The following is a 10,635-nucleotide window of genomic DNA, read 5'->3' as shown; positions in this document are numbered from 1 at the left end:
ATAGTCAAAATCCCAAGATCATAAAAGCATTCTTCAGTGTGTATCGATCACGCCGGCGCCTTCCCACGGTCCTCGCGAGTACCTGAAATACATGCACAACAACTGTAAGCATAAATGCTTAGTGAGTTCCCCAATATACAACTTACGCACATACGCCTTTCCAGGCCCTGACCTTCCGGTCCATGTGTCTCAGGGGACTTCCGTCCCTGCTGGGTAAACCTTCCGGTCCTACCCACGCCGACCTTCCGGTCCATCACACAACATATTGCCTTCCGGCCCATAACATATTGCCTTCCGGCCCATAATATAATCGCCTTCCGGCCCATAACATACATAGCACATATAACAAGCAGCTTACCACATATAGCATACATATCACATATCATAGCTGACCTTCCGGTCACACAGTCAAACCCTTCCGGGTACAGTATAGTGAGAAGACTCACCTCGAAAATGCTGAAAGCTAGCAAATCCTGAAATCACTCGTGCACAATCCGACGAGCTACAACCTCCCTATAACATCACATATCTCTCATTAACACTTATATCTTATGAGTGTGACTATCCCTAAGTAGGCAGACTTAGGTCAACTCTGGTCAACGGTCAACTCGACCGGACTCGGCGAGTGCCATGGCGACTCGGCGAGTCTAGACGTCCTCCAACTCTCTGAGATTCCCTATCTACTCGTCGAGTATCCTCCTTGACCCGACGAGTTACTCCTGGAAGAATCGCGGGGCCACCCCGACTCAACTCGCCGAGTCTGAAGAACGGCTCGACGAGTCCCAGTTAATCTTCAAGCTACTCGCCGAGTCTGTTCATCGAACTCGGCAAGTCCATGCCATGCAACCGCTCAAACTGCATCCTAGGATAAGTATGGTTCCGAAATACACAAGCATGGGGCCTTCTGGTCCTCTAAGGGTCCTAATACAGGGTTATATTCGATTGGGTAACAAGGTAATAATCCATCTAATCACCAAATGGGTTCCATAAACCCTAGATCCATGCACACATCAAAATAACAGAAATGATCTGAAATGTTACCTGAATAACGCACCCTCTTCTCCTCCTTGCACCACAACTTCTTCAAGTCACCAATGGCCTTCAATCTTGCTCTAGATGCCCACAGCCGCCTAGGGTTCTTCTCAATCGACTAAAAGACGAACAATGACGGCATATAATGCGTTATATACGACCCAAACCTGAACGGTTAGGGTTTTCGCTAAACAGCGTAGACTCGCCGAGTCCATATCCGGACTCGTCGAGTCCAGTCGCGAACCCGCGACCAAGTCTGCGGTCCTACTCGGCGAGTCTAGGCTCCAACTCGCCGAGTCCCCCCTTAACTCACCCCAAAAACATAATTTAACAATACCTGAGATTCCGGGCTGTTACAACAACTTTCGTTTAGACTCCGTCGGCAAATTTTGAAATTATTTTTATTATTTATTTTTAAAAGGGTCGTGTTTAAGGAAGTTCTTTAGAAATTCATAACTTCTTTCTCTGACGTCGGTTTTTGCCAGACTTTTTACCGCTGAATTACCATTGTCGAGACCTTCGATTCTCGTTTAGGTCATTCCGGCCAAAAGTCGCTCGATCTCTGATTCGAGTTTTTAGCTGTCTACTGCTAAGCCGAACTTGGAAAAATCATAACTTCAATATACGAAGTCGGATTTTGGCGTTCTTTTTACGTACAATCACGGTTTAAAGACATCTATCACAGTAGGCAATTAAATAGAAACTTTTTGGACACTTTATTTTCGAAGTTAATTTCATTATCACAAAAGTGGTTACAATAATTGACTTTTCAGGTCATTACATAGAGTTGAAATATCGGGTTGTCACAATATGTGCATGACATTATGTGATTATTTGTTTCGTGTGTTTTGGGAAACTCACTAAGCGTATGCTTACAATTTTGTTAAATGTTACAGGTACTTCTAGCTCTAAGGGCAAGGGCCCGACTTGATAGCACATCGTGCACTCTCCAACATTTTCCCCACTAGTTATTATGGACACTCTGATCTTTCTAAATAATATGTTGATGTATTGAATTTTGGAAACAACTTATGATAAGAATTTCAAATTATTAAACATGGATTGTTAATATTTAAATGAAAAATTTTACTTAAAAATTTGGCCGGTTACAGTTTCTCATTTAGAAAAAAACCTAACAACAAATATTTAGGGCTTAATATAATGAAATAATAATAATTTTTTTAGGATCCTTCTGGATATCCGAGTCTCCATGGTGGATCTGTGTATGTCATATATTGTTGAGGTTAGAAAATGTATGCATGAAAGCTGTCTAATGAAAGATCAAGATGTAATTTGATATTGAAGGTGATGTAGGAGTGTATTGATCCAAAGAAAAGGGTGACTATAATCTTTATTTAACCATTTAGTAGTGTATTAATCCAAAAGAGTTTTAAATGATATAGTCGTTACAATATACACATAAGGATATATTTGAAACGTTGTGAGCGTTTTCAACAACAATTGTAATGATAAATGCCTCATAATATAACAAATTAGTGATGGTTGTTGAAGATAAGGCTGTTTTTTCAAGTTTGTAACTGAACTTTTGAATTATTTTATAAGTTTATAACTACATGAAAATTTGAATGAACCGATGTAGAAACCAATTTTTCAGGTAACAAATTATGATGTGTCTGATGAAATCACGAAGAACGTACAATTTGTATGTAAGGAATTATTCATGTTGTTGATGCATGAAGTTGTACATAGAGAATCTATTTCAAAAATAAGGGTATCAAAAGTGTTTAATATCCACATAGAGCAAATTTGTAATTGGGAAGATTATTTTCACCTAGAGCAAGTTCGTAATTAGAAAAAGCGTTATCTGTACACTCATAATGGTCTTCTGATCCTTCATTTTTCAAGATATTACAGATCAAGATAAAGAAATTGAAACAATATATTTTTCTGACTATGACAATTTTTATACATTATTCATTTTAAGGGTGGAAGAAAAAAACAAAATTACCTAAAATAAGAAAAAAAATATGCCTAACTAACTTTGTGTTATAGATCGAATAATCAAATATAAGTCATCCAACATCAAAAAGCAACAAAAAGCTAATGGAATGTCGACTAAAAAATATTCAGTCAAATCTTAATTTTGAAGTGGTCAATGATGTTCTGAACAAATGATCCAAGTTTTTATGGTTGATTTTAAACAAATGTGTATTATTGTATTTGAGAAAAACTTCTCCTACTTCTATATCTCATTTCAGTGAAAAATATAAAACTCTCATTTAAAGTTATCAACTATACGTAAGAATAATTTTTCTTAGTTTGGATCTGTCTATATTTTTCGACGTATATAACATCATTGACAAAGTAGTTTTCTATGAGATGATTGTGTCTGACTTTACGATTTCTCAATAAATGAATTTTTCTCGTTCTTGAACGTGAACTTTCAGCTTATTGTTTTGATAATATGTGATTGTTTTTTCCATTATTTCCTGATAAAAATTGACTCCTGAAATACCAACACATCCAACGAAGTAGAATATGGTGATGACATTGTGGAATTTTTAAAATGAATATAGAAGTTATGAATTTTTGTGTTGTGGTAAAAAAAGATGGAATATTGTTGGTATTTATAGAATTTGAAAAAAAAATTTGCCCACGACTATAAAACAAAGGGGTGGTGTGCAGTGAACTCGTCTCATGCGGCAATTCTAACCGCACAAAACACACCACATGATGTGGTTTTACTGCACACCCTCGATGCCACATAAGGCCTGCTGTATTATGCGGTCAGCAAAAAAAAACCCCACATATAAAAAAAACGTTTATAATCACTTGACTTGTAAGTAATGCACGCAGGTTTACGATTTTTACAAATAGTTTACTTGTGTTCTTTAGACACATGTTGCAGAAGAAAAAAAAATATCACTTGCAATGTTGTATTGAGTATCATGGAAAATTTGGCATTATGTATGTGAAAACTACTTAAAGTTGGGTGTCGTGTTTCCAATTTAATTTCAAATTAAGTTTATTGTAGACCACGAAAATACAACATAAATGGGTTATAGACCCACATACCTTTATGATAGGACCTCAACAAGTCAACAACAAGCTTACATAATACGTGAAATGTCTCATTTTCTCAAATCCAAATTTAAGATCCCAACAATGGACGTTTCCACGATCTCTCGGTCCATCATTTATTATTATTATTATTATCTTTATTTTGCCTACATTTTCTTAAAAAAAAAAGAATAAGGAAAAAACAACACTACATATAGACCTGATAAACGTATCGTGTCATGTCGGATTCGTATCATGCTGAAAGAGAGAAAAAATTTAACTCTAACCCAACCTGTTTAATTAACGTTTCATGTCGTGACAACCTATATATTTTCGTGTTGGGTTTCGGGTTAGCGACATACCTTGAAATATGTTGTGGCCTGTGAGTTTTAAACACTAAACATGTTGAAAAAGCATGAGTTATGCATGCTGAAAAGAAAAAAGTAATACTTTGTAGACGGAATGACTAAATTCATAATAAATTTAAAAGAAAGAGAAGAAAGTGTCTAAGTTGAGATGTGGAGGGAGGGATCATGACGATGACGGAGTGGTCAAGGCACAATATAGTTTGAGAGATAGTTGAAAAACAGAAAATAAAACATCCACTTAAACAACTAATTTGTTTCCACATTACAAAATCACCAAACCCAAAGTTTACTTTATTATTATTATTATTATTATTATTATTTTGCGTATGGTTTTGGTTTTTGGCCTTTCAAGTTTATTTAAAGAATTTAAAACACTTACATATAAATAAACAAATCATTTTCGAATTGAGATTCTCAATTTGAACCTAATCTCCTTAATTTTTGTGTCGTGTCGTCTAAACTCATTTAATTTATCAAGTTGAAATATATTATCCAAATTCGTTTATTTCGTGTTGAGTTTAGTGTCATGTCAGTTTTTGTCACCTCTAACTACATACACATACCGTACCTCTAAGTGATAAAATTTGAAATAAAAAAAAAACTTTTGTATATGTAAAAAAAACATTTTTTTAAACACACATACACATATTCTCTCTCTCTCTCTCATTATATATATATATATATATATATATATATATATATATATATATAAAAGATAATAGATTATTTTTATTGATAAATAGTGATGTTAAATCTCATATAAATAAGGATACATAGCAGACCTAATCTAAACCTTAAAGGGATGGAGACTAAACTCTAATCACTAACATCCCCCCCCCCCCTCCCCCAATGCAGTTTGATCGGGAGGGGACAATTAAACCGAAAAAAAAAACATATCATAACATAAGTGAAGACTGTGGCAGCGACGGTGACAAAGCTCTAAAGATAACGGCTAACAACAAATGCTCGTCGGAGAAGGAGACAGAAAAAGCGACGGCCAACAACGGTTCCTTTGTATAAGAAGAAAGGACCGACAGCGACGATGGCGATCATGCGACCTACGGAAGAGGAGTCCGGAGAAAGGCAACAGAAAAGAAAGAGGGCTTGAGCTGTGGCGGACAAAACCAATTCCGACGAGATCGATGACTGCAATGTTGGTAAAGAAAGAGACGATTGTAGATCAGAGACTACTCGGTAGAGAAGGTCCCATCGGAGAGAGGCAGTTGCAACATCGGAAGGGGCTGAATCGAAAAATAGATCTGAAGAAGTGGGCAGCCGAGAAAGAGGCGGAATGTGAGGAGGAAGAAGTAGAATAGGCAGTAGAAAAGCCGATGAAAGTGCTCTGGTTTAGCGCCAACCGAATGTTTTATTATTTAGGGCAGATGAGAAGAAACGGAAAAATAAGGAACATAAGGAAGCCACCTCTGCCGACTATTAAAGAAGGTCGTCGGAGGTGGAGTGTGGCGGCTGCAGGTTGTTGTTAGCAGTAGGGTTTTTAACTTAGAACTCTGATACCATGTAAGATAACAGATTGTTTTTATTGATAAATAGTGAGGTTAAACCTCATATAAATAGGGATACATAAGAGACATAATCTAAACTCTAAAGGGTTTCGGCCTAAACCCTAATCACTAACTATATATATATATATATATATATATATATATATATATATATATATATATATATATATATACACACACACACACACATACATAGGTAGGATATTTTGAGAATACAAGAAATGTTGAGAACACGGGAATAGATCTCGACCATTCAATTAGTTAGATCAATGACTAATAAAAGGGTGCAATTTATGACAGTTTTAAAAGTTCATGGGTTGGAAATGCAATTTGACTAAACTCTTTAGGGGCATATATGGTATACCATTATGATATGCTCCCTTAATATATATATATATATATATATATATATATATATATATATATATATATATATGTGTGTGTGTGTGTGTACACACACACACAGAGGTATGTCATTTTGAGAATACAAAAAAGGTTGAGAACATGAGAATAGATCTTGACCATTCAATCAGTTAGATCAATGACTAATAAAAAGGTGGATTTTATGAAAATTTTAAAATTTCATGAGGTTAGAAATGCAATTTGACTAAACTCATTAGGGGCATAAATTGTAACATCATGTTACCTGCCATTTCTGAGCCATGTAACGGAAGTTGATTGTGTAAGGTTTTGGGCCTTAAGGAGACAAAGTTTAGTTCTTATGGGCCGAAGGGTAGAAAGGGAAAAGTCTTAGGCTAGGTCCTTGAATGAAATATGGATTTTGTTCGAGAAGTTTCTAGTCCAAGATATTTAGATAATATTATAGATCTCTTCAACGCTTTTCCGTAGATATACAGAACATCAAAAACGGAGTTGAAACGAAGAAGTTATGACAGTTTGAAGTTAGGGATTTTTTGGGTTGAGCCACATACGTTGGGCGTACACAACGTGTACGTTGGGTGTACTAGGGAATCTCTAGTACGTTGGGTGTAAATTGAGTACGTTAGGTGTATGCGATCAGTGCCCAAACCTTATTTTCGTGGTTTAAGCCCTATTTAAGCTCCTTAACTTCCCCAAACCCATTTCACTCCAACCTGTACCTCTCTAACACCCTCTCTTGAAACCCTAACCCTAGATTTAGCCTTGTGAGCAAAAAGAAGGTGTTTTTAAGTGCTTTGGAGTTTTCTTGGTGCACCTTGGAGAAGAAGGAACTCATTAAAGAAGTGTTGGTTGCATTGGAGCCTATAGATGCAAACTTTGTTCACCTTGATCTTTCTTTTAGAGGTATAAAGTTTGAATCTTGATGATGAAATTGTTAGATATAGATAGTTTTGAGTGTTATGAGCTTTTGGTCACTTTAAGTACATAAAGTTTAGATCTTGAAAGTCTGTGACCTTGTTATGGATAAAGTTGGAAACTTTATCCATCTAAACATCACTTTGATTCAGATATGAAGGTTGGAGACTTGGACTTAATGGATTAAGTTGAAAAAGATGCACTTTTGGGTTCCTTTGAGAGTTAAAGACTAAATCTTGTTTGTTAGGACCATTCTCATGGGTAAAGTTAGAAACTCTATCCATTATGGAGCTATTATGAACCATAAAAATGTGATCTTGGCCTTTATATCCCTTCCATGCAAGAGTTGTAATGTCTTATTGGGTTAAGAACTTAGGGTTTTGGACATTAAGTACTTTATATCCATGAAAACTAATAAAGTTGGAAACTTTATGACATAGAACATCCATTTGGGCTTGGAACTGAGTTTTGGACGTAAGGGCTTAATGGAATAGCGAAAGCACCATACCGATTAGCACCGACAGAGATGAAGGAGCTTATGACACAACATCAGGAGTTGTTGGACAACGGTTTCATTAGATCTAGTTCATCACCTTGGGGAGCTCCGATGTTATTCGTAAAGAAAAAGGATGGAAGCATGAGGATGTGCATAGATTATAGAGAGCTGAACAAGGCAACGGTAAAGAACAAGTATCCATTGCCAAGGATTGATGACCTATTCGTTCAGCTACAAGGTTCAAGCTATTTCTGAAAGATCGATCTTAGGTTAGGATATCATCAGCTGACGGTGAGAGAGCAAGATATTGAGAAAGCTGCATTCAGAACAAGATACGAACACTATGAGTTCTTGGTTATGTCATTTGGACTAACCAATGCTCCCGCAACATTCATGGATTTGATGAATAGGGTTTGTAAACCATTCCTCGATTAATATGTGATAGTGCTCATAGATGACATTCTGATATACTCAAAGAGCCAGGAGGAGCATGGCAAGCATCTACGAGAAGTATTAAAAGTCTTAAAGAAGGAGAAGTTGTATGAAAAGTTCACCAAATGCGATTTTTGGATTCTAGAAGTCCAATTCTTGGGTCATGTGGTTAACCAAGATGGAATAATGGGTGACCCAACAAAGATCGAAGCTGTGATGAAGTGGGATCGACCGAAAAGTCCCACATAGATTCGATGCTTTCTGAGATTAGCTAGATATTATGGAAGGTTTATCCAAGGCTTTTCTTCGATAGCTGCTCCATTGATATATTTGACCCATAAAGGAGCTACTTATACTTTGAGTAAGAAACACGAAGAAGCATTCGGGAAGCTAAAGAAAATGTTGTGTGAAGCACCAATTCTTTCCTTACCCGACGGAGTTGAAGACTTCGCAGTTTATAGCGATGCATCTGGAGTTAGGTTAGGTTGTGTTCTGACCCAAAGGGAAAAAGTGATTGCATATGCATCTAGAAAATTGAAAGAGCATGAAAAGAACTACCCCACTCATGGTTTGGAGTTGGCAGCGGTAGTATTCGCCCTAAGGATATGGAGGCAATATCTCTATGGCACGAAGTGCAAACTTTTCACTGATCATAGGAGTCTCCAGTACCTCTTTAATCAAAAGGAATTAAACATGAGGCAACGACGCTGGCTAGAGTTACTTAAGGACTACGACTGTGAGAAACTTTACCACCATGGTAAAGCAAATGTTGTCGCTGATGCTCTAAGTCGAAAAGTAAACCCTGAAAAGAAAAGGCCAAGAGTGTTAAGAATCAAAGTTGTCTCAACGATTGTGGAAAGTATTAAGAAAGCTCAGGAAGAATCTTCAGAGAAAAATGATCGAAAGGAAGAATGTTTGGGCAAAATGTTAGTGTTCGGTACAAATAGTCAAGGACTTAAGGTATTCCAAGATAGGATTTGGGTACCTAATATGGGAGGAGTAAGAGATCTTCTTATGAAAGACGCTCACAAGACCATGTACTCAATTCATCCCGGTAGCACTAAAATGTATAGGGATCTAAAACCCTACTACTGGTGGCCGACGATGAAGCTCGATTTTTCAAAGTATGTGTCCAAGTGTGTAACATGTGCAAGAGTTAAGGCACAACATCAGAAACCGTATGGGAGTTTAGAACCTTTACCTATACCCATGGGTAAATGGGAAGACATCACCATGGATTTTGTGACTAAACTGCCCAGAACAAAGAACGCTCACGACATGATTTGGGTAGTCGTGGATCGGTTAACTAAGAGTGCACACTTCATCGCAGCCAATGAGAGATGGTCTATAGATAAGCTTGCAAATGCTTAAGTGAAGGAAATAGTAAGACTTCACGGCGCTCCTTTAATGATTGTATCAGATCGTGATAGTCGTTCCACATCAAGTTTTGGAGGAGTCTAGAGAAGAAATGGGTACGAAGTTGTGTTTAAGTACAACTTACCATCCGCAGACTGATGGTCAGAGCGAAAGAACGATTTAAACATTGGAAGATATGCTAAGAGCATGTACCTTGGAATTCCAAGGTAACTAGGATGAACACTTACCTCTGTTGGAGTGTTCCTACAATAATAGTTTCCACTCGAGCATCAAGATGACACCTTATCAAGCTATGTACGGACAAAAGTGTCGTACCCCGTCTTGTTGGCTTGAGGCTGGAGAAAAGTAGTTTATGGGCCCCAAGATAGTCCATCAGACTGCGGAAAAGCTGAAAGTGATCAGGGAAAGGATGTTAGCAGCTCAGGATCATCGAAAGAGCTATGCCGAAAAAAAAGAGACGATCGATTACATTCGAAGTTAGAGATTCGGTTTTGCTTAAAGTCTCACCTTGTAAGGGACTTATATGATTCGAAAAGAGAGGAAAGCTAAGTCCGCGGTTTATTGGACCATTCAAAGTTCTTCAGAGGATTGGAAACCAAGCTTATAAGCTTGAATTACTAGATGAACTAGATGGTATTCATAACACTTTTCATGTGTGTTATTTAAGGAAGTTCACGGGAGAAGTTCCCGACATAATTCCAATTTGAAAGTTAAGGATGGATGAAAATAAGAGGCTAATCAAAGAGCCTGAGGCAATTGTTGACCGTAAGACAAAGAAGTTACAACGCAAGATGGTCGGCTTAGTGCCTGTGCGATGGAAACATACGAATGGGCCGAACCTCACTTGGGAAACAGAGAGTGGCATGATGAGTCGCTATCCACATCTGTTTGCTGATGCGTGATTCCGGGACGGAATCATCCTAAGGGGGGGAGAATTGTAACGCCTGTGTTTCTAGGCGAAGCATTAATGTGATGATGTAATAGTTAGGGTCAACAATTGTAACCTATTTGACGCAATAAAGAAGAATTATGTGAATATTATGTGTTTCATGATTATTATAATATAATAAAATAGGAAAAATCAATCGAA

The sequence above is a fragment of the Lactuca serriola genome, chromosome 2, assembly GCF_051521515.1.
Source record: "Lactuca serriola cultivar US96UC23 chromosome 2, Lser_US96UC23_V15, whole genome shotgun sequence".
In the NCBI taxonomy this organism is placed as follows: Eukaryota; Viridiplantae; Streptophyta; class Magnoliopsida; order Asterales; family Asteraceae; genus Lactuca; species Lactuca serriola.
This window is presented reverse-complemented; position numbering follows the sequence as displayed.